The following is a 26958-nucleotide window of genomic DNA, read 5'->3' on the forward strand; positions in this document are numbered from 1 at the left end:
AAAAATCCACATGATCACGGGAAGAGAGACACGCACACTCCAAATTTACAAGCATCAGGGTCGGGATCGAACCCACGAGCTCCTGTACACCAGGCGAGGTAGTTAACATCTCATAGCCACCGATGTAAGGTGCCGCGGCAAGAGATGGTGACTGCTGGGCATGGCGGTCACTCCTCCAAGCACTACCCAGGCTCATCCCTGCTCAGCTTGGGACAGCCGGTGCAATGGAGGGAGGGGCGGGGGGGGGGGGAGCGGGGGGGCTTTCCGGCGATTTTCTCGCTGGCGCAGTGGAGGCACCGAGGGTAAAACGTGGAGATGTTCACCGTTCATCGCTTCCATTGTTATTGTTCGCTTGTTTTTGTTTGTAGCTGGTTGTGTTGCTGTGTTACTTGTGATGTTTGCTGTTGTGTTGATTGTGTTTGTTGTTGTGTCACTTGCTATATCGGTTGCGTCGATGGTTGTGTTGTCTTTCATGTTGTTTGCCGTGTGCACCTTGATGAGCTGCTCGAGGTTCTCCAGTTTGGCGCCGAGTCGAGATCCCTCCTCCAGGGCGCTCCCTCTCTCTCTCGCTCTCTCTCCCCTCTCCTCCACTCGCTCTCTCTCCCCACTCTCTCTGCTTTGCGTGGCACCGCCGGGTGCCCTCAGCTCCGCATGCTCCTCGTGAGGCTGCGCGTGGTGTGGGGGGTGGGGGGTGGTGTGAGACACGCGGGCACCGTTACGGCCAACGCTGCGCACGGAGCCAACGGCGCCAGCGCAGGCAGTGAGCGGTGCACCGAGATCTACCGCACATTTCAGAGTCGGTACTTTGTGTTGTTGATGTTGTTGTTGATGTTGATGTTGTTGTTGCCATCAGTTGCCCAACTGGTACCACACTCGCTCGCCGGCACCAGAGCCCCCGCCAGAGACACCCGAGGGTAAAAACCGATGTTTAGTTCGCCGTCCTTCACCCCGCACCTCCGATTAGCACGGTTGGCCACGTACGGTGCAAAAGAAGTTCAACGTGCATACGTACATGCAGAGGGATCGCTAGAGTCCCTCTCGAGGGTACTTGGCCCACTCTGGACAGAGGTCTTGTAAAAGGTGTGAGTACCCACGCTCTACCCCACCGCCCGTGACCTGCCGACACACTGACTGTGGTGTAGTCCATTTACACCGCTGGGTGGACAGAGGTGGCGGCGGAGAGGGAATTAAGAAACTTGCTCCGTCGTTTCAACTGCCGCAGCGGGAGGTCGAACCCAACTGGTTGACCTCTGGAAGGCAAGACCAGTTCGCCAAGCACTGCACCACGGCACCATCCCGTGAATGCAACAGACATTTGTCGCAGCAGTTATCGGGAACTATGCCGACACCGGTTCACTCATATCACCTGGGAACCCCGGCGCAATAGTCGAACCTAGGCGCCGAGCGGGTGTCTGCCCGGTACTCTCTGGCCGCCCCTGATTCACCAGGCCCCCCTCTACGTTGTCAATGTCATTTCCCGCGTGGACCGCGTCGTGCGGGAGCCAGCGTCTGGGGGCTGGCGGAGCAATTACGACGAGTCACGAACCGTCCGTGTCACCCACAGTCCTAAGCCTAATGATTAACGGCGAGTGCTGGGACTTTTGGAATTTTGCCCGGTTACAAGTCCGTGTAATCCACGCGACTCGCCCGAGAAACAATTATAGCGCGTTATCACTCGGTGCCTCTAATCGGCAAGGAAACAAAACAAAAGCCCATTTATTACAGCGGCTGTGAAATAAAATATGGATCAAGTGACCCAGAAATTCATTTCTATCCTCCCGGGTACGTTTGAGGCAGCGTGATGTGCTGGACCCAGGAATCAATTCCACTGTTAATGGATTTGAACTGCTGGTGTGGGGGACGGGCGGGAGGGGGATGCAACGGCACAGACATCGATCCCTGCTCTCCCAACTCCGTGCGCCTGCTGCGTAATTACTGCCGGCGTTGGGAAGGGACAGGAGGGGAGAGAATATAAATAATCTTTATCTCTCGCCTTTGTGTTCGCGACCGCGCGCACGTTCAGAGGAACGCGACTCCGTGGCGCCACGGCCGCACGCTGCTCGCTGCGATGATTCCTCTCGTTCAACGCCCCCCCCCCCGCCCTACCCGGGACAGCCTCACGCAGCCTCGAGGCTCGATTTCAGGATGTTCCTGTCTACGTGACTTTACCGAAAGACCCAAAGAATATTGTACGCTTTGTTTATAGCTATGGGGAGGAAATTTGGGGGACCCCGGAAGAAACCCATGCGGAACAGGGGGGGGGGGGGAACTTACAAACTTCACAGCAAAAAGACGCCCAAGTTGGAAATCGAACCTAGGCCCTTGTTGCTGCGAGGCACGAGTGTTACCACTGCGCCGCCACCCTGCCGCTCATCTCCGTGCCGACGTGGACCAGCCTGACGGTTACAGGTAGGGTTATGGGGGCGTGATTGGGGCAACGACCCGGGCTGCAGGATGCCATCAGCACACGCCCCCCACCCTGGTGTCAGGGGGCTGGCGGGGTGGGGGCCGGCGGGGTGGGGGCCGGCGGGGTGGGGACTGCCAGGGTGGGGGTCACCGGGGTCGGGGCGCCGCGTCATCAAACCTCCCCTTGGCCCAGCCACGTTCATCCTCCTCCTCCTCCTGAGCGGCAAATCACTGCAATGGTCTCCCCCCACACGACAGCCAGACTGGGCCCCCCACACGAATAGCCAGACTGGGCCCCCCACACGATAGCTCTACTGCAACCCCCCCCCCCCACCCCCCAATCTGACAGTGGACGCATGCAGATTTTTCTGCGATAAAATCCCGGCACCCAGCCGAGCCCCGAACCCCCCGGTGTAGCAGCTGACGAGCGGGAGACTGTGATTAGGCCACAATCGTGAACGGAAATAACAACAATCAGGAAGACGATCACCATCGTCGCCGTCGTCATATAATTTGACATTTCAGGACAAGATAATGGCAGTGCTTCTGCTGCTGCTGCTGATGACGATTGACAAAGATGACAATGATTATGATGCGAGCTCGACAATGACGGCGATAATTATTATTATTATATCGCGTCGGCTAAAATAGCCTTGGCGATTGCCGGGGGAATAAACTCTCGCCGAATATTTCCCCCGGTGCGTCGCGAGCTGTAGCCACAACCAATGCAAGAGGTAAACTGGATGTGGTGTGCCGGGTGCAGGAAATTCCCCGTATCTATGCCGACCTCGACAGGCCCGATTGAAATTAAGCGCTGGTGACGGCTCCGGTGGTAATCACACCGGGATGGACGGGATGAACGGAGATGATGATGATGATGTATCGCGTCATTCATTCCAACAGCATCCCAGAACGCTGTGATGATGGCGGAGCGCGGAGTCTCGGGCTCAGTGGAGACGTTCAGCCAACAGGGGGTGCGGCGGACCTTGTCATAGATCCGGGACTCGTGCGGAGCTGCCGATCCCTGCTGTCACACGGACGACGTCCCCGCAGCCCTTAAGTTCGTCATTTCTCTGCACGCAAAGCACGCACACATGCAGACACACACACCCGCACGCACGCAGACACACGCACGCACGCACACACGCGCACACACGCGCACACACACAGACACACACGCGCAAGCACACACACACGCAGACACACACGCACACACACACGTACGGACCCACGCATACCAACGCATGCACACACACGGAGACACACGCGCACACACACACGGAGACACACACGCACATGGCACCAGTCATTCCTCCCTACGCTCCAACTGCAGTCGCTCCCCAACACAGGTCTCCGCCGTGTTGTCCCGTTGTACCGAAAACACAACAAGGGTTTTATGTGCTATGTAGAAGGGTCATTGCTCGAAACGTCATCTGTAATATATTTATTTTAAGGCCACGGTGTTTATGTGTTGAGTTTTTGTTGCGTCAATTGTGCCCGTGCATCACTGCCACCACCCACGCAATCCGTGTACATTTCACGGCAGACGTTGTTTTTCTCCAACACGTAACCCAGGCTGTGAGGATGAACTTATATCTGCCGGGCTTGGGAGCTACGGAGCACGTCATCAGATCAGGGGGATACATGTTGAGGCTTCTGTAGAAGCGACCGCGGTCTTATTTAAACGGCAGCGTGACAAAACGAACGACCCTGTTCCGTAAAATCCTTTGCTGACCTCTTGCAAGCCCGTAGCGTCTCGTCGTGGCAGAATTAAACGGAGTTGACCTTGACTTTGCGCTATTACGATTTTTAGAAATACAATAATCGTTCCGGATAATGCTCGTAAACTCTGTCACAGCCCCCCCCCCTCCTCCTCCCACAGAGCCGCTGAGCCCCGCGGCTCAATGCCGCGGGGCTTCAATCGGCAGCCCGGGGGTCACCGGCCAGGCCGACCTTGCCGCGGTTTGCCCACTGCCAACACCGCGCTGGGGACGAGGTGACACCGGACACGAGCGTGGCACAGAGCGGGCGAGGGGGGGGGAAACTTGGACACGTTGGTGTCACAGCAAGAGTTGCCACCGGTCCTGGTTTTCCCAGAATGGTCTTTTTTTGTTTGTTTTCCCGGGACATCACTTAACACGGTTTTCGTCAATTGCGTAATAACGACGATAATAATAACAGCGGCAGCAGTAACAACAACGCGCCACTCGGGAGCAACGCAGTCACACGCAGTTCTCCCCCACCCCCCACCCCCTCCCCCATTCGGCTATTGTGAGATTGTCATTCTCTCCCCTACAACGTCTCGGTTGTTTTTGTACCCCGGAGGTGACAGCCGCAAGTTGCAGCAGCACGACCGACCAGCGCGCGCTCGCCCTCTGCTCGTTGAGCGCATCGAATCGAACAAGATTGGAGAATCCGTGTAACCGCTCAGTCACGCTTCAGATACGGTCCGACGTGATCACAGCCTTGCCGGTCGCCTGGCTTGGTAAGGGACGGAGGCGGGAGTGGGCTGGGGGGGGTGTAGAGGCTGGGGGAGGGGGCTCGTGGGGAAGAGGGGGGGGGGTGCTGGGGGCGTCACGCATTGCGCTTAAAGCAGTCGGTGGGATCTGCGATCTCCGGAGGATAATCGATAGCACTAAGTTGGTCGCCATCGTGCGGGGACGCAGACGGATGCCCGGGCGGCCACAACCGCCACCGCCACCACCACCGCCAGCGGATCCTCGCTAAGCGGGGAGGACTGAGCTCTTCCGGCTGTGCGGCGTTAATAACTCGCGTGCTTGGCGCGTGCAGGTCGTGACGGATGAAGCCGCGTCGGTCCTGTGACGCACGCCGCCCCTTCGCGGACGCCGTCAATCGCAACGGAGCGGCGCGATCCTCGGCGCGCGCGCGCTCGTTAAGGAGAGCGAGCGCCGTCTCCTCCCGCTCCTCCCATCCCTCTCCCGAGTCCCCACCACGCCACTTGCCCACAGCCGCGTGCGCCCAGTGGCGTAGCGAAGTGTGCGTGGGCCCTGGTGCAAGGAATGAACCGGAGCCCCTCCCCCCCCACCTTCCCCCCACCCGGTCCTGTCCGACTTCCCCCCACCTCTTCGTATTCCAGCAATCTGAGCCTCTCGGTGCAGTTGCACCGCCTGCACGTTCGATAGCTGCACCGGTGACACTAAGCCTCACGCCTCGATAGTTGTGAATGTAGTTGCTTGGCTCGATCATGCAGTACAGTACTTTGATAGCGGCTCAAACGAAGGCATTTTAGTGCCAATAGGTATCCCATTAAATTCCAAGTGAAACAGACGATCTCATGCAAAGTCCATTGAGCGAAGAGGCTGTTTTCATTGGCGACCCGGTCACGGCTAACATCAGAGGCAAGTGGTATGTGAACCGGTCCTGGGTCTCCCTCATCCAACATACATTGACCAGTATGTTAAAGCATGGTCAAACCCGAATGGACAGGTCTTCATCCAGCAGTGGATTGAAGGTTTTTTTTTGTGGGACTGTGACACAAACCTGTTTGGGAGAGTATGATAAAAGTATTCCAATTATATCATCAGCAGCAACCATTGTCTATCCACTGCTGGATGAAGGCCATTCAACGCTGTCGCTATCCCCAATTGTCCCATATTACCTTCCATCTCACTCCTGCACATGATTCGATCTCGTCACCCCGTCTCCTCTCGAGTAGGCCATCTCCTCTCAATGTCGCGGAGGCACCGTGCGGTCTGCCCCATCAACTCCGAGGAGGTGGGGAGAAGCAGCAGAGGCAGGCGCGATGCTAGGGTCAGGGGTAGAGGCAGGCTTAGGCTCCGATTGGCTCGCGTGCTAAGCTGCTAACGGCGTCCCTCGTCGCTCAACGATAAAGACCTCCTCGCGTTTTAATTCCATTTCCACTCTTGGTTTCGCGGGACCATCATTTGGTCCGAGGTGTCGTGGCGTGGAGGGTGGATCGAGGTTTTTGACATTTGGCCGTAACGGAAATGTGGTCCCGCTGCGACAGACGTGGGGTGGAGGTGGTGGAGGAGTGTCAGTCGGAGGTGGTGGAGGAGTGTCAGTCGGAGGTGGTGGAGGAGTGTCAGTCGGAGGTGGTGGAGGAGTGTCAGTCGGAGGTGGTGGAGGAGTGTCAGTCGGAGGTGGTGGAGGAGTGTCAGTCGGAGGTGGTGGAGGAGTGTCAGTCGCGATTGCGTCGCTGCCCCATTTTCATGGGATTCTTACAATCCCGCAGCACCGGCGACTTTTTTTAATGTGTTTGTTGCATCAAAGAATTATACAAAAAAAGTTCAGCGGAGCCAACTGCACCAAATAAAATATTCAAGGCACTGCGCGTTGACAACGCGATGTGCAAGCATAAAACAATGTTTTTTAAATAAAAAAACACCCCACCGCCTATTTATGCTGCCTTAAAACAGAAACACAGACATATCACAGAAACACAGTTTGACAGGTACGTTGAGCTACGTGATTGAAACGCTGCCAATATATTTCTTATACACTTGAAGTCGTTTATTTTGCTTATCACCATATGCCAGACGGGCACCCCCCCAACAAAGTGTGACATCGTCCAACGTTTTCAAGAGCTGTTGTTGTTGTTGTCTGCGCGAAATGCGACATTTCCAGAATGTTGTTCGGCAAAAAAAAATATCGGCCAGGGCGTCGCCGTGCGCCACGTGCTGGTTTCATTATTTTGGGAAGACCGGGAGCCGAGCGGCCGAAATGGAATGACAGCGTCGGCGGGTGCCGCTGCCGACGTCGGGAGACGCTGTTGAAGGCTCACCCCGCTCACTCCGAGCAGCGCTCTCCGCCGTCTTCTCATTACCCCGCCTTGTTTGCACGGAACTCCGTGGTTTAGGGGCAGTCCATACATGACGTCACGCGATTTTGGGCGATTTTTGACCCTCCCCCCCCCTCTTTCGTCACACGACGGCACAAAAAGTCAGACCCCCCCCTCCTCTCAAATATGACGTCACAAAACTCTGCCGCTCCCCCCCCCCCAAAAAAAAACATGCTTCAAATCACTTTAAACTATTGTCATTCTAGTGCGTATTTAACGTGGCGCTGCACTCTGATGTTGTAGGAGAAAACATGTATTTAAAAAGTCTTTAATTAAGTAGAACGTGTTGTCTATATTTATTTAAAGTTGCGCATTTTGATGTGACGTCACATTTCTCAAATTCCCCCCCCCTCGTCACACATCGTCACAAATGTCTGACACACCCCCCCCCTCCCCAGGTGCGTGACGTCATTTATGGACGGCCCCTTAATACTCGTGTCAGAGCACCGCTTCCAGAAGTATTTCAGCGCACTGCCTCATTAGAGGCGTACGCGCAGCAGTTACGAGGCGCTCGGAGTAAAAAAAAAACAGCTATCTCGGTTCGTGGATTTAAACGCAATTTTCACGTTTTATGAAGTGTGTTGGTATTTTGTTTTGCTTTTCACGGTCTTCCAAAATGTATACCAATGCGATAATAATATAATTGCCGATTTAAAATGTATATATAATTCAGGGTTACAGTCAGAGCAGAGCTTGGAGGTCGCCGCGTTGTCTGCTGAGCAGCGGCGACGTCGGCAGCAGTGACAGCAGTGGCAGTAGTGGCAGCAGTGGCAGTAGTGGCTACAGCAGTGACAGCAGTGACAGCAGCAGTGCCAGTAGTGGCAGTGGCAGTAGTGGCAGTAGCAGTGGCAGTAGTGGCAGTAGCAGTGGCAGTAGTGGCAGTAGCAGTGGCAGTAGTGGCAGTAGCAGTGGCAGTAGTGGCAGTAGCAGTGGCAGTAGTGGCAGTAGCAGTGGCAGTAGTGGCAGTAGCGGTGACAGTAGTGGCAGTAGCGGTGACAGTAGTGGCAGTAGCAGTGAGAGTAGTGGCAGTAGCAGTGGCAGTAGTGGCAGTAGCAGTGACAGTAGTGGCAGTAGCAGTGACAGTAGTGGCAGCAGCAGTGACAGTAGTGGCAGCAGCAGTGACAGTAGTGGCAGTAGCAGTGGCAGTAGTGGCAGTAGCAGTGGCAGTAGTGGCAGTAGCAGTGACAGTAGTGGCAGTAGCAGTGACAGTAGTGGCAGTAGCAGTGGCAGTAGTGGCAGTAGCAGTGGCAGTAGTGGCAGCAGCAGTGACAGTAGTGGCAGTAGCAGTGGCAGTAGTGGCAGTAGCAGTGACAGTAGTGGCAGTAGCAGTGGCAACAGTGACAGCAGTGGCAACAGTGACAGCAGCAGTGGCTGCAGCAGTGACAGTAGTGGCTGCAGCAGTGACAGTAGTGACAGTAGTGGCTGCAGCAGTGACAGTAGTGGCAGTAGCAGTGACAGTAGTGGCTGCAGCAGTGACAGTAGTGGCAGCAGCAGTGGCAGTAGTGACAGTAGTGGCAGCAGCAGTGACAGTAGCAGTGGCAGTAGTGGCAGTAGCAGTGACAGTAGTGGCAGTAGCAGTGGCAGTAGTGGCAGTAGCAGTGACAGTAGTGGCAGTAGCAGTGACAGTAGTGGCAGTAGCAGTGGCAGTAGTGGCTGCAGCAGTGACAGTAGTGGCAGCAGCAGTGAGAGTAGTGGCAGTAGCAGTGACAGTAGTGGCAGTAGCAGTGGCAGTAGTGGCAGCAGTGGCAGCAGTGACAGCAGTGGCAGTAGTGGCAGTAGCAGTGACAGTAGTGGCAGTAGCAGTGGCAGTAGTGGCTGCAGCAGTGACAGTAGTGGCAGTAGCAGTGACAGTAGTGGCAGTAGCAGTGGCAACAGTGACAGCAGTGGCAACAGTGACAGCAGCAGTGGCTGCAGCAGTGACAGTAGTGACAGTAGTGGCTGCAGCAGTGACAGTAGTGGCAGTAGCAGTGGCAGTAGTGGCAGTAGCAGTGACAGTAGTGGCAGTAGCAGTGGCAGTAGTGACAGTAGCAGTGACAGTAGTGGCAGTAGTGACAGTAGCAGTGACAGCAGTGGCAGTAGTGGCTGCAGCAGTGACAGTAGTGGCAGTAGCAGTGACAGTAGTGGCAGTAGCAGTGGCAGTAGTGGCAGCAGCAGTGACAGTAGTGGCAGTAGCAGTGGCAGTAGTGGCAGTAGCAGTGACAGTAGTGGCAGTAGCAGTGGCAACAGTGACAGCAGTGGCAACAGTGACAGCAGCAGTGGCTGCAGCAGTGACAGTAGTGACAGTAGTGGCTGCAGCAGTGACAGTAGTGGCAGTAGCAGTGACAGTAGTGGCAGTAGCAGTGACAGTAGTGGCTGCAGCAGTGACAGTAGTGGCAGCAGCAGTGACAGTAGTGGCAGTAGCAGTGACAGTAGTGGCTGCAGCAGTGACAGTAGTGGCAGCAGCAGTGACAGTAGTGGCAGCAGCAGTGGCAGTAGTGACAGTAGTGGCAGCAGCAGTGACAGTAGCAGCGACAGTAGTGGCAGCAGCAGTGACAGTAGTGGCAGCAACAGTGGCAGTAGTGGCAGTAGCAGTGACAGTAGTGGCAGCAGCAGTGACAGTAGTGGCAGCAGCAGTGACAGTAGTGGCAGCAGCAGTGACAGTAGTGGCAGTAGTGGCTGCAGCAGTGACAGTAGTGGCAGCAGCAGTGACAGTAGTGGCAGTAGCAGTGACAGTAGTGGCAGCAGCAGTGGCAGTAGTAGCAGCAGCAGTGACAGTAGTGGCAGTAGCAGTGACAGTAGTGGCTGCAGCAGTGACAGTAGTGGCAGTAGCAGTGACAGTAGTGGCAGCAGCAGTGACAGTAGTGGCAGTAGCAGTGACAGTAGTGGCAGCAGCAGTGACAGTAGTGGCAGCAGCAGTGACAGTAGCAGCGACAGTAGTGGCAGCAGCAGTGACAGTAGTGGCAGCAGCAGTGGCAACAGTGACAGCAGCAGTGACAGTAGTGGCAGCAGCAGTGACAGTAGTGGCAGCAGCAGTGACAGTAGTGGCAGCAGCAGTGACAGTAGTGGCAGTAGTGGCTGCAGCAGTGACAGTAGTGGCAGCAGCAGTGACAGTAGTGGCAGTAGCAGTGACAGTAGTGGCAGCAGCAGTGGCAGTAGTAGCAGCAGCAGTGACAGTAGTGGCAGTAGCAGTGACAGTAGTGGCTGCAGCAGTGACAGTAGTGGCAGTAGCAGTGACAGTAGTGGCAGCAGCAGTGACAGTAGTGGCAGTAGCAGTGACAGTAGTGGCAGCAGCAGTGACAGTAGTGGCAGCAACAGTGACAGTAGTGGCAGTAGCAGTGGCAGTAGTAGCAGCAGCAGTGACAGTAGTGGCAGTAGCAGTGACAGTAGTGGCTGCAGCAGTGACAGTAGTGGCTGCAGCAGTGACAGTAGTGGCAGCAGCAGTGACAGTAGTGGCTGCATCAGTGACAGTAGTGGCAGCAGCAGTGGCAGTAGTGGCAGCAGCAGCAGTGGCAGATGCCGGCAGAGGGAAGGAGGCGTTGGCAGCGAGGACGCTCGGTGGTGGTGAGGCTGGTGGTGGTGGTGGTGCCGGTGGTGGTGGCATCAACGGCTTTGACCACGATGATGAATGACATCTTGACCGTTATCTTTACCCAGCAACACCTCACTGCATTTCAAAACTCATTTTTTTAGGAGGGCCCCTGCATCGGGACGTTTGGGCAATCCTACTGAAAAAGCAATTGACTAAAATTGGCATTATATTGGGATCGATTTACATAGGTGTAAGAAAACAAACCAGCGCTGAGTGTACACGCAGTAACTCCATTTCTTTCGTGATTGCTCTCCACTACCTTCACGAGCTTCTCCGCTTCAGCAACCAAAAACCCCGCTGTCCAAATCCTCCCGTCAACTTTCACTCAGCAGGAGGAGGGCGCCGTCTCGGCTACCCCCCACCCCCTCAAGGTATGGAACTCGCCTCCCGTGGCCGTCTGCACTGCGAAGACCCTTCCCGTTGTTCAAGTCAAAGCTCAAGCCCTTCTCCTGATCTGCCCACGACCGCCTCTTTGAAGCGCCTTCATCTGCTATCCTATCACAATGTTGTCTCTGGCCTGCTCAGCGCGCTGCCCCCGAACTCGCCGCCCTATTTACAAACACGCTAAAAACCGCACGCATTCTTCCGAGATTTGCGTGCCACCACAATGTGAGTAACGTGTCTCGAGACGCAGTCACAATCAGGGTCGCCGCCCCTATATAATTTGCATGCAAAGTGAATGTTTCAGATGGGTCCCTTCAGCTCTATGCTGACTCTTTAAAAACCTCTTAAAAATAGCTTGTACGACTTGACACCATCGTCCCCAAACACCTCGTTTGCCAGAGACTTCAAAGCGCCTGACTTTCGTGCGTCATCGTTGTCCATATTTTCTATTTTAAAAAAATCTAAACCTGCAACGCTATTCACAGGAACCAACTGTGGTGTAGCCGATATCGAGTGTGCAGGAAGTGCAACTGCACCGAGGCCCATGTTCCGCACGAGTCCAGCACAGGGGGCCCAATGTCATTCCTTGCGCCAGTCTCGCGACTCTACATCACTGCATCCACATTGCACGACATCTTGTTACCTTCCTCAACGCCACTGCTGCAGAAATGGCCTCCACTAGAGGGATCTCTACAGAGCCCATCTAGAGGGTGTTTGGCCTGCTCTTCCACGCTGGACAGATGTCTCGGAAGGGGTGGCGGGTTCCCACGCTTTACCCCAACACATGACCTGCCGATCGACTTACCGTGGCAAACGCATTTATACCGCTGGGTGGACAGAGGCAGAAGGTCGGACTTAAGGAAGCTGCAGCGTAGTTTACACTGCCACGCCAGGAGATCAAATCGAACGAGTGACCTATGGATCGCGTGTACTAACAATTACACCACAGCAGCATCCCTAATTGTATTGCACTCTCTTACATACGCTTAACGGAGCGACGGGAAAGGTCGCACTCGAGAGCGGTCGGTACATTCAGCGTTCCGTCGCGGGCTCCCCCCGACGACGTGCGATGCCCTTGCGATGAAACGCGCTGCCGTTTAAAGGGACGCGCGCCGAGCGGAGCTCCGAGCCGCACGGAGGGACCGGCTCCACGGGCGTTGCCCTCCGATGGCTGAGCTCGGCCACTTCTCCAGTTTAATTTGCTCGCCGGACACGCTCACCCCGCGATGCATCTTCATCGCTGCTCCACGGATATCCACATTGGTCCGCGGAGAGAGAGAGAGGAAATGACGGCGAGGAGGCACCGATCGGTGGCGAGAAAGGTAGTGGGCCTTTATTTGGATATTTGTGTCTTTGGTTGCTACGTTGCGATAACCGAGAGACGCGAGGCTTGGGCGCATGTGCGAGCCACACAAATGTGCACCGCTTCATGATTGAGAACGAACAAAAACGTTTGTTGTTGGTGGATGCTCACTCTTAGATCCATGTTACATTTTGTGCGAAAGTGTAAACATAAACAACCCATGGTGTATATTCTTAGCTCTTTCGGTAAAGTCACATTGAAGGGAAACAATAAAATAATAAAATATATATAAAACAATAAAAATTCTCACGACGTTTCGACCATAACACAAACGGTCGTCATCAGGTGTGAAAAACCAACGGCAAGAAACATTCGATGCAAACCGACACTTCTTTCAAATGTTTCTGGCCGTTGGTTTTTCACACCTGATGACGACTGTTTGCGTTATGGTCGAAACGTCGTGAGAATTTTTATTGTTTTATATATATTTTATTATTTTATTGTTTCCCTTCAACGTGACTTTACCGAAAGAGCTAAGAATATGAATTACTGCAGTCACGAAAGCTTTAAATCAAAACCCATGGTGTCTTGCTGTAAGCACGACGGGCGGAAGGGTTGACCCCAACAACCCGCACCCTGCATCCCCGTGATTCGATTGCCGCATCTCGCCGTGCGGATTGATGACGGTGGGCGCCCAGAAGCTTCTCAGGATTCCGTTCGCCACCGATGTTGGCCATGGCTGGGAATCACACTCAGGATCTGGCGTCATGACACAATGCGAAAACCACCGCATCGCCACTTTCTCCCTCATTGAGGTTTTACGGGTCTCATTAATTCTAAACGAGAAGACAGGCGAGGAAATGAAATTCAGCATCGTCAAATGTTGATCCTGGCGATCTGATGGACTGATCCAATTCAAGGATGAAAGTCGGAATCAAGAATTTATAATTTTGTCAACATGGTGGCGAACAAAAAATAGTTTCAAAACTGGCGCCGCGCCACGTCCAGTATCCCTCTCGCTATGGCTGTGGATGATAGCCACGTGCCATCGACAGCAGTCGATCAGAGACCGGGAAAATATTCCATGAGAAATTAATCCCTGGCTAAACTCATTATATTGCTTGGAATTCCACGATCGCCGGCGGAGGTCACGTCATCTCACACGAAACGCCTCTGCAATCAGACAATCAGGCTACCCTGATCAGCCATTCATCACAGCCTCACACCATCCATCACAGTCCCATGCCATCCACCACGGTGAATGGTTTTGAGCTTACGTTTGTTCTTCCCCCGCCCCTCCAATTAGCACGGTTGGCTACGTACGGTGCGAAAAAAGTTACGCATACATCCCGTCCTGTTCCATTCACCACAGTCCCATATACCATTCACCAGGCCCACGCCATTCGTCAGTCCCACATCAACCGTCAGGCAGAAAATCATCAAAGTTGCTGGAGATTAGGCAGGCCCGAGACTCACATTTAATCACATCATGGCTTGGAAATTCTACAACTTCGGGAACCGCGTGATACAACATTTCAAAGCCACCCTAATCATTCATGCGGAGTGTCTTACTGAAGGCGAGCGTGTCTCCCTTATCAAGAAATATGAATACAATAATTCAATCATAATGTGAGTCCTAAACGGTTGACGCAGAAATTAATTCAATCAGAATGTGAGTCCTAAATGGTTGACATTGCATAAACCCACGTTTATGCTCGAACGGTTACACAAACCTTTAAAGCATCTGACGTGTACGTCTGAAGTCATGCAACTGCCCAGCTGCTCATAAGCAAACACTAAACCAGCAACTGCTAGAGATGGTGATGAGATTAACGAACTCACCTAACGAGTACAATTCTTGGGTCTTTCGGTAAAGTCACGTAGATAGGTTCAAAGAAAATAACAAAAAACTACGACGTTTTGAATGCAACACAAGCAATCGTCATATTTTTCTCCTGATGACGATTGCTTGTGTTGCGATCGAAACGTCGTAGTTTTTTGGCTCTTTTTTATTTTATTTGAACCTATCTACGTGACTTTACCGAAAGACCCAAGAATATGAATTCCTGCAGTCACGAAAGCTTTAAGTCAAGATTCACCTAACGAGCTCACTGTACAACAAGAGCTTCTTCCCCAAGCAGCGGGACCTGGCCAGGGGCTCAAATCGAAACGTTGAACAAAAGAGCTTACGAATTGTGGCTTAGCAGCCGAATATAACCCGTAGCCACCTGAGCCACCCATCCATCTCATTAGGGCCATGATACACCGGAGCAGGTTAAGGCCAAGTTGCTGGCAAGGGTAGCTTTGTCACTGGCAATGCACTCACAAGGGACGGCTGGCAAGTGTCCTAGAGACGTCTACGGAGGAGACGAAGCAATGAAATCAACTCTCGCGCAGCTGCCAGGTAGATTCTTGGATCGCTGTATCGTGAGAGAAGGGGAGGCCTTCATCCAGCAGTGAACTGCCCACAGCTGAGGGCGATGATAATGAGTCCAACTTACATTTCACCTAAGCAACTATCGCCACTTGGTACGGCGATGGCAAAGAGCGACGGAGTTGTGTCTGGCCAAGGAGTACAGAGTTGATTGAAGAGTGGGATGGATGCCCCAACGATCATCTGATTACATAACACGGCCTCGGGCACTCATGTGACCTGTGTCTGTGACCTGATTGGAAGCGGCCGTCTGAGTTGTCCACGAGGAGGAGCAGCGGTCAGATTTTGCCCCGTATTTGGGAAGAATAAACATGCTTAATTATCTTGTAAAATCGTGCAGCAACCATCGCCGCTTACAAACACGCACCAGCTGCATCGCCCTAAAATGTCACCCCGAGTGATTTGTGGCGTTAAAAGTGATTTTTTGTTGTTTTACAATCAAGGCACCTTGCTCTCTGCTTTTAAAAAAACACACGCGGAAAACTGCATGATTAACATTTGCGAAATGGCAGACAAGAAGATTGAGCCGTGCTGCGAGCACACACCGATAGCCACGTGACGGAGGAGGAAGGCTGCCTCAAAACTTTGTCCAGGAGGCCCCTGCCCGAGACGAGCTGTCGCACCCATTTATTCATTACCCCCGTCGTGCCCTGCCCAGACGGGTTGACCCTTCGCCTCTTGTCAGTCGCGATCGCGGATGCATCGCTCCGACATCTGAATCGAGATGCCAGCTCCCCCCCCCTCATCCTCGCCGTGCAACCGTGGCGCTCAGAATGCCCCGCACGCACGGAATGCAATCCCTGCACCCCCCCTCACCCTCCCTCCTCCCCATGCGTTCCCTTTCAGGCCCAAAGTCCTTTCGCTGCAGATGCTACAGAGAAGGCTTTAATCAGAGCCACTTAAAATAAAATTGTAGTCCTGTATTGCCGGTTTAATACATCGCAGCATCGCGAGAGGTTGGGGCGGATTTGGGGGGGAGCTCTTCATCATCCCGCAGTGGATTGACCGAGGCCGATGCTGAATTTACAGATTGCCATTGCACGAATATTTTTAATATACAGCCCTTGGTCAATCCACTGGCGGATGAAGGCAACCCCATGCCGTGTAATTTTGTGAGGGGTTCTTTGACTATACTTCACAATCCTGGTTGCGTTGGTGAATGGCTGAGGGTCGGTTCAGATACGTCTCGCCACTGATGTTAGCCATGGCCAGGAATCGAACTCAGAGAACGGGTTCATTGCGCAGTGCGCTAACCACGGCGTCACCACTCTATCCCCCCCCCCACACCGACAGTAATTAGATCCCATTGTGATAAACGTACAGTACTATTATCTTTCCGATTGACACTGCAACAAAATCAATATTAAAATTTATTATAATATGTTTAATCAGCATGGGGCTTCCGTGAGGCCCACAATGTCCGTATACTTTTTATTCGTAATTTATTTTGCAAGGAGCAAGTCTAGAAAAGCAGGCTGGCTGGGGATGTGTCACAACATTGTCTGCAGTGCTTGGCTATATTTAAAATTACCCGAATGTAAATATGTTTCTATTTATTTTCAAGGTTTGAATGCATACTTTTAAACGTGGACTTCCACGACCAGTATTGTGGTTCATAATGAGTTTATTCTGTGTTACATCGTGTCATGTGAATGATTAACGAAAGCCCTCCACCACCCGACAGAGCCAATCGACTCGAGTTGTCACTTCATGGACAATGAAGCCAATTTATAATTTAATAATTGTATACCCGACGTTTCGCTGGAGATTACATCCAGCATCATCAGGCGTTAGCAAGGCTCAGCTCTGGCTAGATGTAAATCTTCGGTGAAACGTCGAATAAAAACTCTCAAAACACGGATTGCTTTTCAACATTTCGGATTTTCTGAAAGCAAAAAAAACACACATCACTTGGCATATTTGCCCATGGACGTGCCAACTTCATCTGATTGGCTCCTCTGTCGGGTGGCGGAGGGCTACAGTCAAACAATGGCATTTTACCCTGCACTAGAATCGAACTCAACTAGGAACTCGTTATTAATCACAACGCACGCCGGGGAAGGTTTTCCCGGTTGCGCTGAGCGGCTCTCGGCCTCGCGTCGTTCCCCACGACGTCCGACGTTTCACCTCTCCCCACCACCACATTCGTGAAGCTTTTCCAGAAATCGAGGCTTTTTCATGAACTCTGAAGCTCCCGGCACGTGCAGCGAAACGTCGGACATCGCGCCAAACAACACACACCGAGAGCTGCAAAACGCGCAAGCTAATTGAAAATAAATGTACCAGAACGGTCGATTGGAAGAATTCAACATCGGCACTTATGAGCTGCACTTGCAACAATCGATAGGAATCAATGGCTGCATTACCTTTCTTGAAAAGCACGCTCTTGCTAAAGGCCGGTCGACACCAAAGCACATCCATTTTTTTTGTTTGGGTTACCGATGGCGAAAGAGCAGTTGTGAGAAAATTCAAGCGACTGCTCCTCCACGGCTCGATGCCGCCCCCCCCCCCCACCAAACCTTGCTGCTAATTACGCCGCATCGGGACGCGGAAACATCGCTCGTCACTCCCCCCCCCCCCCCCCCAAAAAAAAATAACAGAGGCCCCCTGCCGAGGTTGCAGCGCGCTCTCTCTCGCTGCGTCTCCACGGCTCCGTAACAACGTGCCCGGTTGGCCCCCCGTTCATGGTTCGGGCAAGATGGACCGGGCCCTCGTATTCCCCCCCCACGGGCCGTCGCACCGACGAAGGCGAGCGGAGCCGTAGCCGCGCGCCCCGTGCGGGCTGCGCCGACGAGCTACGGCGCGGTTGCGGTGCGCCGCGGTTGACCTCGCTGGTGATGCTGCGGGGTCAAACGCGCTAGAGAAACGAGTGGTTAGCGGCGCTGAATTAGAAGGAGGGGGGGGGGGGGGCGGGGAAATAGATTGTTCATAATTTATTTGAGCTTAGGGAAGTGTAAGCTAACCATGGCATGCATTAAAACCCTGTTAATTTGTTGCTACGTACTCCAATCGCGATGCCGCAAAGAGGGGGAGGGTGGGAAGAGAATTGGTTAAAACGAGCAAATACCGCGCTGGTTTTAGCCTTCTCTGTTTCATCAGCAGTCAGACTGAGCTAATCGAACACTGCTCCGGCAGGCGGAGTAGGGGGGGGGGGGCGGTAGCTGAGCCAATGGAGCCAGATGTTTTGAAGAAATTGAGCAATTCCGGGTTATCACAGGGACATCGCGGCACGTCCTGGGTCTGGATTCCGATGCGGGACGTGGGAGCATCCGTACACAACCCCCGTACGCGAACCGCTGCCTAAATAGATCGGCACACTCGTGTTTTCAGAGCAAAACCTCACCTGCCGAGGTTAAATCTGCAGAGCAATCTCATCGCACCTCGCGACGCCATTAAAACACACACCGCCACCGCAAATTGACGGATTGGTATTTTAAGACGTTGCGCTCACGGCGCCTGGCGGACAAACAAGGGCGGCGGAGATTTACGTGCTCAGCCGTAAACGCGAGGACGTACGGAGTGAGGCCCTATCGCCATCTCCCGTCGCCCCCCCAGGGCCGGATTAAGGCACGGGACTGCAGCCCAGGGGCCTCCGCCAGCTGGAGGGCCTCCAGAGATTAAGTCAAAAGTTATTTCATTTGTGAATGCTGAATTGTATTTGTTGCTAGCCTTGTAAAAAAAATTTTTTATTTAACTTTTTTCCTTTTGAAAATATTACTGGGGGCCTCACAGTACCTTGTAGCCCAGAGGCCTACAAAATCTTAATCCGGCCCCCCCCCCCACCGCTGCCGCCTCCACCGGGGGTCTGCTCCACTCTCGCTCCACCGCAGTGGCACGGGAGGGCATCTTATAACCACTGCGGAAGCTCATGGCCCCGGGACTCGGTGTGGGGCTCTAATGGGCACCTTGCAGGGGATGCTCCGTCCGTTTGTGGGGTTCTCTCTCTCTTTAATTTACAGCCCCTTTGGCCAATCGACTGCTAGGTGAAGGCCTCGCATATATTTTGTGTTGGTCGCGGGGAATGTTTGAAACTGTCCGCGCTAGTCAGAGCGCTGGTAAGTGAAAAGAGGGTGGCAGGGTCCGGTTTAGATATTGCTCGCCACTGACGTTAGCCGCGACGGACGGGGTATTCAAACTCGGATCGCTCGGTTTATGGCGGTGAGTGATAACCACTGCGCCACCTTTCCACCCTCAGTTTTGTTGATATAGTCTTAAATGCATCCACTGCCTTTACATATTGTCAAATTATGACATGTAAAAACATTATTATTGAACAGCAAAGCAGAAATCATAAGATGCACATCATTCTGGGCTTCCTTGTTCCATGTTTTTTTTTCTCTTTCAAATACACTGTAGTGTATATATACACACGAGGACAACAATTGTCTCGTGACGATATCAGAATACTGATTAAAACTGGAGGAATCCGATGAGCCATAAAGCTCTTTTGCCACAGATGTTCTGCAGTCTCTGGCTCGAGTGGATTTTTTTGGATCCCGTTGCGTTTCCGTCTTCAGCTGGAGGAGGAAGTGCTTCAATCCACCTTTATTGGCTTGCGCTACAACAACAAAAAAACCTCGTGGCTGAAAAAATATGACTCATCTCGCACTTAATTTGGCGGCGGAGACGGCAGACAGTGGCTCGCGGTCGTGAATCGCGTCTCTGAGTGATTAAATGAAATCCGTGGATGGCTGACGGCTTCCAAGCGACATTCCTTTCTGACGGAATATTAATCTTAATAAAATATAATAAATATATAAAGCAACCCTCCATGCCGTATCTGCACGTAAAAGTAAAATGTTGGCCTTCCGGACTGAAGCTGAGCAAGCAGCGTTTGTTGGAACGCAAAAATGAGGGCCTGTGATGACCTGGGTTTCATCAGCTGATGCAGGCCCTATTAAACGTATCGTGCTTTGTCAGATGTTGTTGGTTCGTGCTGCCTCTCGTCACCAAGGGCTACTCAGCACAAACAGCGCTGTATAAAACCTCACCGAAAACTGTAGTGGGGCATTCTGTATCTCCACGTAAAAAAATAAGACGTATTCAGTCAATCGGCTTACTGGCCTTCTAGATGAATCCAACAGCATTTGTTTAAACATGTAAACTCTAGATTAGGCTTTGATCTTCCAGATCTCATCAGCCGATTTAGGCTTGCTTTATAAACATTGCTTGTTTTTTAAATGTCATTGGTGAGACCACTCCCGTGAAAACAACACGGCCCTGTCCAAGCAAAAACAAAAGCCAGCTCGATATGTCGCCAACGTTGCCAAAGCCGTTTTGATGCCACCGTGGCACCTCCTCGCTGACGCTCTCTGCCCTCTGCCAGACCTCGCAGCTGCTGCTGCAGAGGCAACACGCAGCGACACCCACGATCTGCCCTCACGGTGTCCCAACATCTGGCCCGAGGTCTTCCCCACGGTCACCAACAACGCTGTGCCAAACAATATTAAACCATCGCTGAATTCGCTCTCGCTCGCTCGCTCACCCCAAGCTGCCCGTCTCGCAGGGGGGAGCGAGCCGTGGCCAGGACGGCGCTTTGATGCGATGAACCTTGGAACCCGGAGGTCAGCAAGCGGCCTCCGTCACGCCGGCGTGATATAGTGCCACGTGGCGCAGAGGAATCAATCCACCATTCGCTCCGCTCATAAGGCACCCGCCGTTTCACGCGGGGCCCTCTCGACAATCCATCGTGTGCCTGTGGTGGCAGCGGCGGTGGAGAAAATGAATAAGTCAGCAGCGCCGGACTCGATCGCTCTACCCGCGGGGAAACGCTGAGCTCATGCAACGCCTCATGATGATGATGGCGACGATGATGTTGAATGGAGGAACAGCAGCAACGTTTTGCAGGATGATGTGAAGATCTGCTTCGTGTTTTTTTCGGGTTGCGCCCTGTTTTGTCAGACAATTATATCCAGTTCCTGAATAAGCTCGCAGCGCGTGAAGCGAAACGTTGGACCTCGCGTCGAAAAACGCGTGGCACAGCCCGGGGAGCTACACCGCACGGCCACGAAAACCTACGCAGTCCGGAGCAAGAGGTGAGCGTCTTTATCTCGTCAAGACCATAGGTGGGATGCGGAGTGCATTTTAGAGACGTGCGCACCGGATTCGAACCGTGAACATCTGCAACAAGCGGCGAACGCGCCACGTCGCTGCCCAAGCATAAAAAGGTGCGGCAGAGCAATGGGAAGAGGCGGAGGCTGCCGCTCCACAACGCAGTGGTGCAACGGTGTAAGCGATTTGCTTGCTGTGCACGGTGCAGGCACGTGCACACAATGGCACACGTGACGTTGTGTGCACGTGCCATTGAGGGGAAGATGCACTCGTTATTATAACGGAAAAACGAGGATGATAGCGATGCTATGAACACCCCTTTGCTGTCGTAGAATAGAAATGATGTTAAATGTACATTGTGGGGCGTATGGAAAATAGTGTAGGATGGTGGTGATTATCATTAATATAATTTGCTGTCGTAGAATAGAAATGATATTCACATTGTGAAGTGCGCGAGATGGAAAGACTGATAATATAATGATACAATTAATATACATTCAGCGTCGGCGGATGGAAATGATATTACATCTGTTGTAGGGTGTGGGCTGGGGGGGTGTGCGGGATTATGAAGGGGGTGATTACGCAACATGTCTGGTGGGATCACTCGGTGGAGCCAGGGCGAGGGCTTGCGCCGCGCGGTGCCCGCCCGTGTCTCGGGGAATGATTCAGAGCGGCAAACATTAAAATTTTGACTTAAAGCTTTCGTGACTGCAGGAATTCATATTCTTGGGTCTTTCGGTAAAGTCACGTAGATAGGTTCAAAGAAAAAAAAAATGTTTGTTATTTTTGTTCTTTTCTTTGAACCTATCTACGTGACTTTACCGAAAGACCCAAGGATATGAATGGGTTTTTTGCTGAATTTTTTTATTCAATTACATTTTGTTTTCATTCTCCGTGACTTTACCGAAAGAACCGAAGAATACAGCGAACATTTCGTGCGTGTCTCCAGCTACAGCGAGGGCCAAGGCGCAGCCGCCGCACTGCCTCGCTCGCAAAAGTGCTGGCAGAGCGGCCTTTACACCACGGAGCTCTGGTGGAGGGTGGCACGTTGACCGGCATCTTCCCTGCCGGCTCGACGTGTTGAAATGTGTGGGAAGTGCCCCACGCTTTACCCCCCCCCCCCGCGCCACCGCGCACGGCCTGCCGATCGACGAACTGTGGAGAGGGGTAGGCGGTTAAAAAAAAAAAGTTTCCGTCGAACCGATGACCTCTGCGTTGCAAGTCCGGTGTAAGAACCGATACACCACGGCCGCGTCCCTAGCTTGGGAACCAGGGATTGATATTAGCCGAGTTTGTCTAGGTCATGACCTGAAAACGATTTCCACACCCGGCATACCACCTCCGATGTCCCTCTCGCCTTGGCTATGGCTACTCGTCACATTGCCACCGTCCTGGAAAATACTGAGAAATGAAATGCCGTCCGATGAACGATGTACGGTTATGGGAAAATATTCGGGGCTATGCGATTTCATCGTGGCAGACTACTCGGAGAGATGAGCTGGCCAGAGACATGTTTCACATGAGCAGCAGTGGAGGAGAGGGGGGGGTGTTGGGAGGAGATACAAATGTGGGCGTGGTGGGCGGTGTGTGGATTGGGGATGCACGGATCGGTGCCAGCGTGGAGAACACGTGAATGATAGATAACCTGGTTGCGTTGTCGCTTTCATATACATGCGCATAAAGAAATACAAAGACCCCTCATATAACCTTAACAGACTGTTGGGGTGAGTGCTGTTAGCACCTATGAAGACCGGAACGGTACACGAGGGGGTGGGTGGCCAGCACCAAGCCCGAACGCCTTTGTCTCCCTAGTGGCGATGTTTACTACACACCGCACCAGGTACTCATTGAGGCTGAGTCGACCTCGGGGAGGCCCAGAACCGGCTCAAATAATTGTCACTGGTGTTGGCCGTGAGCAGGAATCGAACTCATAGCGCTGCGCGCTCACCGCTACGCTACCGCTCCCCACATAAACCAAGACATAAACACGAACACATACACAAACCCACCACACATGCGCGCAGATACAAAAACGCATGACATTATACGCACTGCAGATGCGACTAAATATAGAAGTACTGTGTCCCCCCCCTGCGGGAGAGACTGAACAAGCTAGCGAAGCCAGTCCATTGAGGGAGCCTCAATCGTAACAGAGGTGGGGGGGATTTGACTGCACGAGGCGGTAGCAGCGTTGTGCGCGGTGCGAACGCTCTCGGTGGCCAGCCTCGTCCAAACGCTACCCGCATACGGCCCAGTGGTATCGGTGAGCTGTGCAGTTGAGTTTAGTTACTGACGTTGGTGGGCAGTGTGGTGAGTTGAGTGCTAGTGCTGGTGTTGGTGAGCAGTGCGGTGAGTTTAGTATACGGACAAACATTGTCAGTCACTTCCATTTAATTTCATTCAGCCAGGAGGGTGCGTATACACAGAGACTGCTTCTCAATCGCTAAAACGGACCGTTATAAAAGCACGCGCTTTCTTATTTCGCTCACATTTAACAACAGCAACAACAAACAACCCCAAGATACTCGCGTGTTCTAAATACGAGAGCCATTTCCAGCCGTTGATAATGAGAAGTACAACCACGCCTAATCCACTACCCCGACACGCGTGCTCGCAAATTACCCATCGCCGCGTCGTCCCCCGGCGGGAGCTGGGCTACGAAATACACCGCGGTAAAACAAAATCACGGGAAATCTTTTCTTGAAACAAAGCCAGCCTTGACGCTCCCCCACCACCACCATCCACAATTTAAATTCGGCTGCGCGGCGTGACAGCTTTTACAACTGCGTGCGGAACAGCGCTCGCACTAATAACACTGCTCTACAGCCAAAATGCTTCCGAAATAAATGTCCAACTCTACTAATTGTGGGTCACTGATAATGAAAACGATGCTTAGAATTGTTGATTGGCTCTAGTTTTCAAGATATGCTACTCTGTCAGTATATATGACCCTTGACTTGGGAATGGCGGAGGATAAGTGAGTTATAAAGGGAAGGGATCTCAATTTAAACCAGAAATTACTAAAATACATGTTTGACTGGATCTATGAATACATCGATGGCTAGGTTTGGACAGTACTTGCCTTTTGAGCAAAACAATGAATTATGCAATCTGAACCTGGTATTGCGTCATACATTATATGAATTATTATAATAATTCAAATGTATAAGGCGCACTCCATCCTAGGATCCCAATGCGCCAATGCGTGAAACAGAAGCAGAGGGCAACCGACCAAACTAAAGAGAGGGCCGGCCCATTTTAAAGTGATGGGGTTTCAAAGCAGACTTTAACATATCTACCGACTCTGATTGCCTGGTTTCAAGTGGCAAGGCGTTCAATCGTGGTCGCTGCAATAAAAAAAACCCAACGCAAAAGGCTAAAAACAAAAAAATCGGCGCAATGTGTTAGTCGGGTGCAAGCAGTCCGCAACTATCACCGCGGGGTCGTGCCGTCGTGCGCCGCCTGGAGACTTGGTCGCGGATTGCTGGCTCGCTCCCCACCCCCCTCTTCACCCGGTGCCCGTGTTCGGTAGCAGTGCGACCCACGCAGAGCCCTGCACACGGCCATCCCAATGCGTCTCCCAGCAGGAGGTCGCCACCACCACCACCCCCCCCCCGGCTACTGCTGGGTCTCTAATGAGCGTGATTTCAATGCGCCTCCAGAACGCGGCACAAACCGAGAGCGGCGGTAATTAAGGGACGCACCGGCTTGCACCGGCGCCATCGGGGGGGGGAAGCTGTGCACCTCCTGCGTGTAGTGCAGCCACGTCGACGGCTATTCGAACGCAACTCACGGAGAGACAGGGAGGGGCCGAGCGGGCGCGGGGGGGGGCTGATTGTATGACTTGCAGCGTGGAAGCGCGGTCATTTTGTGGAATTCGCCATCTGCCACCCATTAATACGGCACCGCCGAGGCGAGAAGCGGCACAACTGTTTGTCTTTTTAACTTAGAGCAGCCCGATCGGCACGCGGCCACCGCACGGCCAGGCCCCGCTCGCCGCCGTCACCAATCACCGTCGAGAGGGCCCCAATGCGAGCGCCGAGATGCGGTGGCCCCTGCCCGGCCCGGCTGCGCCGCGCGCGGTGGTTAAGAGACGCGCCGAGGATGATTTGGCATGCAGGGCACGTGATTAATTATTCGCGGCAGGGAGAGAGCTGGGACTTCCGCGAGGATAAGGAGAACAATTAGGCGAGCGGCAAGCGCCGCGCTTGCTAATAGCGCGCCCTGCACGGACGCCTCTTTGCTAACGCTGCACGGCAGCGCCGTACAGCGCTCAGATGTGCTTCACGGGTTGTACTCACTGAGTGTTGCTCGGCATTAGGTACAACGTTTCGCTCCACGTGCTGGGTGAGAGCGTTTCTCCTTGCAGTTCGATCAGATAGCTTTGGGCCAAGCGGTATTTGTTGAGCACCGCTCGTGCCCTGCGTGATGTGATAGTGGGTTGGTGTGGCCGGACATTGTCAGCCTGCGTTTGCCTCCCCAGCAGAGCTGTTGGCACACCTTCACTATGCGCTGCAACTGAACTATTTTTGGCCGAGTCAACCTAGAGAAGGCCCACGACCACTGCTGAACACGAAATAAATCTTTATTCTAGAGCGATGGTTCCCAACCTTTCTGGACTCACGGTCCATTGCCAACCCTAACAAAAAATAACCAATTTTCTTGCACAGCGCGTACCACACAGGATCCATGCATACACAAAGAAAAATATCCCCCTTATAGCCTTAACAGACTGTTGTTGCAAGTGCTTTTAACGAGAGCCTATGAAGGCCGACACGGCACACGAGGGGGTAGGTGGCGAACACCACGCCCGGCCGCCTTTGTCTCCCGAGTGGCGATGTGTTTACACATCACACCATGTACTCATTCGTGGCTGAGTCGATCTCAGGGAGCCCCAGGGACCGGTTCGGATAATCGTCACCGGTGTTGGTGCCCGTGAGCGGGAGTCGAACTCGGCTCGCCGCCTTCGCATCGCAGCGCGCCGACCGCTTCGCCCCCCCACCCCCCTCATCACGGGTTCGCGCATCAACGCGTGTCCTCCGCCGCGCGTGTTCACACGCAAAAGAAACAGGAGCGAGCGCCCTGCTCTCCAGCAGCTGCGGCTCTTGCAACATTAAAGGTGAGAAGAGCTGCGCGCGTGGCGAGCGAGTGGAGCGAGCAACGGGGCGCGTGCGTCCGCACGAGTGCGCCCGGGTGCGCGTTTGCGCGTTCGTTAAGTGTAACAAGAACAACGCGAGGAAAGAGAGGATAAATAAATAAATATCGCAAAACGCACAGATGGCAGAGCGCAGGGGCTCGGAGGCGCAAAAGTCTACAAAGAGTTGCTCGGAGGCGCAGTGGAGTCGGGAGGCTCACGTGACGAGCACGGTGTCACGCGCGCGAGCGAGGCTCACGTGCTACGAGCACGGTGTCACGTGAGCCTCGATCGCGTGACACCGTGATACGAGCACGGCGTCACGCGCGCGAGCGAGGCTCACGTGCTACGAGCACGGTGTCACGCGCGCGAGGCTCACGTGACACCGGTGGAAAAATAACGGCCTCAGCACTGCGCCTATATCGTGCACACAGCAAATTCAAATACAAATGGTGGTTTTATGATTGTTAAAAAGTCTGCAGTGCATGTTTTGTTGTTGCTCCAAATGAGAATTTAGGCGATCCTAAAACTCCCTATTATAGTCCTGAGCCGGTGCTGGGAACTCCACATTCATATGGGGAGGCTGAGTCTACCCTATGGCGATTGCTTCTTATATTTGTAAGATATGCTGTTCCTTCGCTGATTATTGCCTTATACCCAGAGCTTAATATATCACTCAATAAGTTCCAGGTTGGCTAGGTGGCCCGTGACTAATAGCCATGGCCATAGCGATAAGTATACCGAACGTGGTGTGCCGGGGGTCTATGCGAGTCATCGACCCGCACAGACCCAGCTGACAATATTCAGGCCTGTTTCTCCCTCGACTCGTCTTTAGCTTGTTTAGACGACTCAATTACGC

General features: G+C 53.2%; 1 protein-coding gene across 17 annotated transcripts in view; it reads right to left on the reverse strand.

The window, feature by feature from the left end:
- Positions 1–26958, reverse strand: part of RIMBP2 (RIMS binding protein 2) — a 95803-nt gene that overhangs the window by 38974 nt on the left and 29871 nt on the right. For 13 of the 17 annotated variants that reach the window (XM_076072549.1, XM_076072547.1, XM_076072553.1 and 10 more), the window contains exons 2-3: positions 3392–3479; positions 493–666 (exon numbers count right to left, since the gene is read on the reverse strand). The gene's annotated coding sequence lies outside the window, so the exon portion shown is untranslated. The other 4 variants (XM_076072542.1, XM_076072544.1, XM_076072543.1 and 1 more) reach the window with 4 other exon arrangements.

Source organism: Petromyzon marinus, chromosome 38, assembly GCF_048934315.1.
Source record: "Petromyzon marinus isolate PM22_M1 ecotype Great Lakes invasive population chromosome 38, UKy_Petmar_22M1.pri1.0, whole genome shotgun sequence".
Lineage (NCBI taxonomy): Eukaryota > Metazoa > Chordata > Hyperoartia > Petromyzontiformes > Petromyzontidae > Petromyzon > Petromyzon marinus.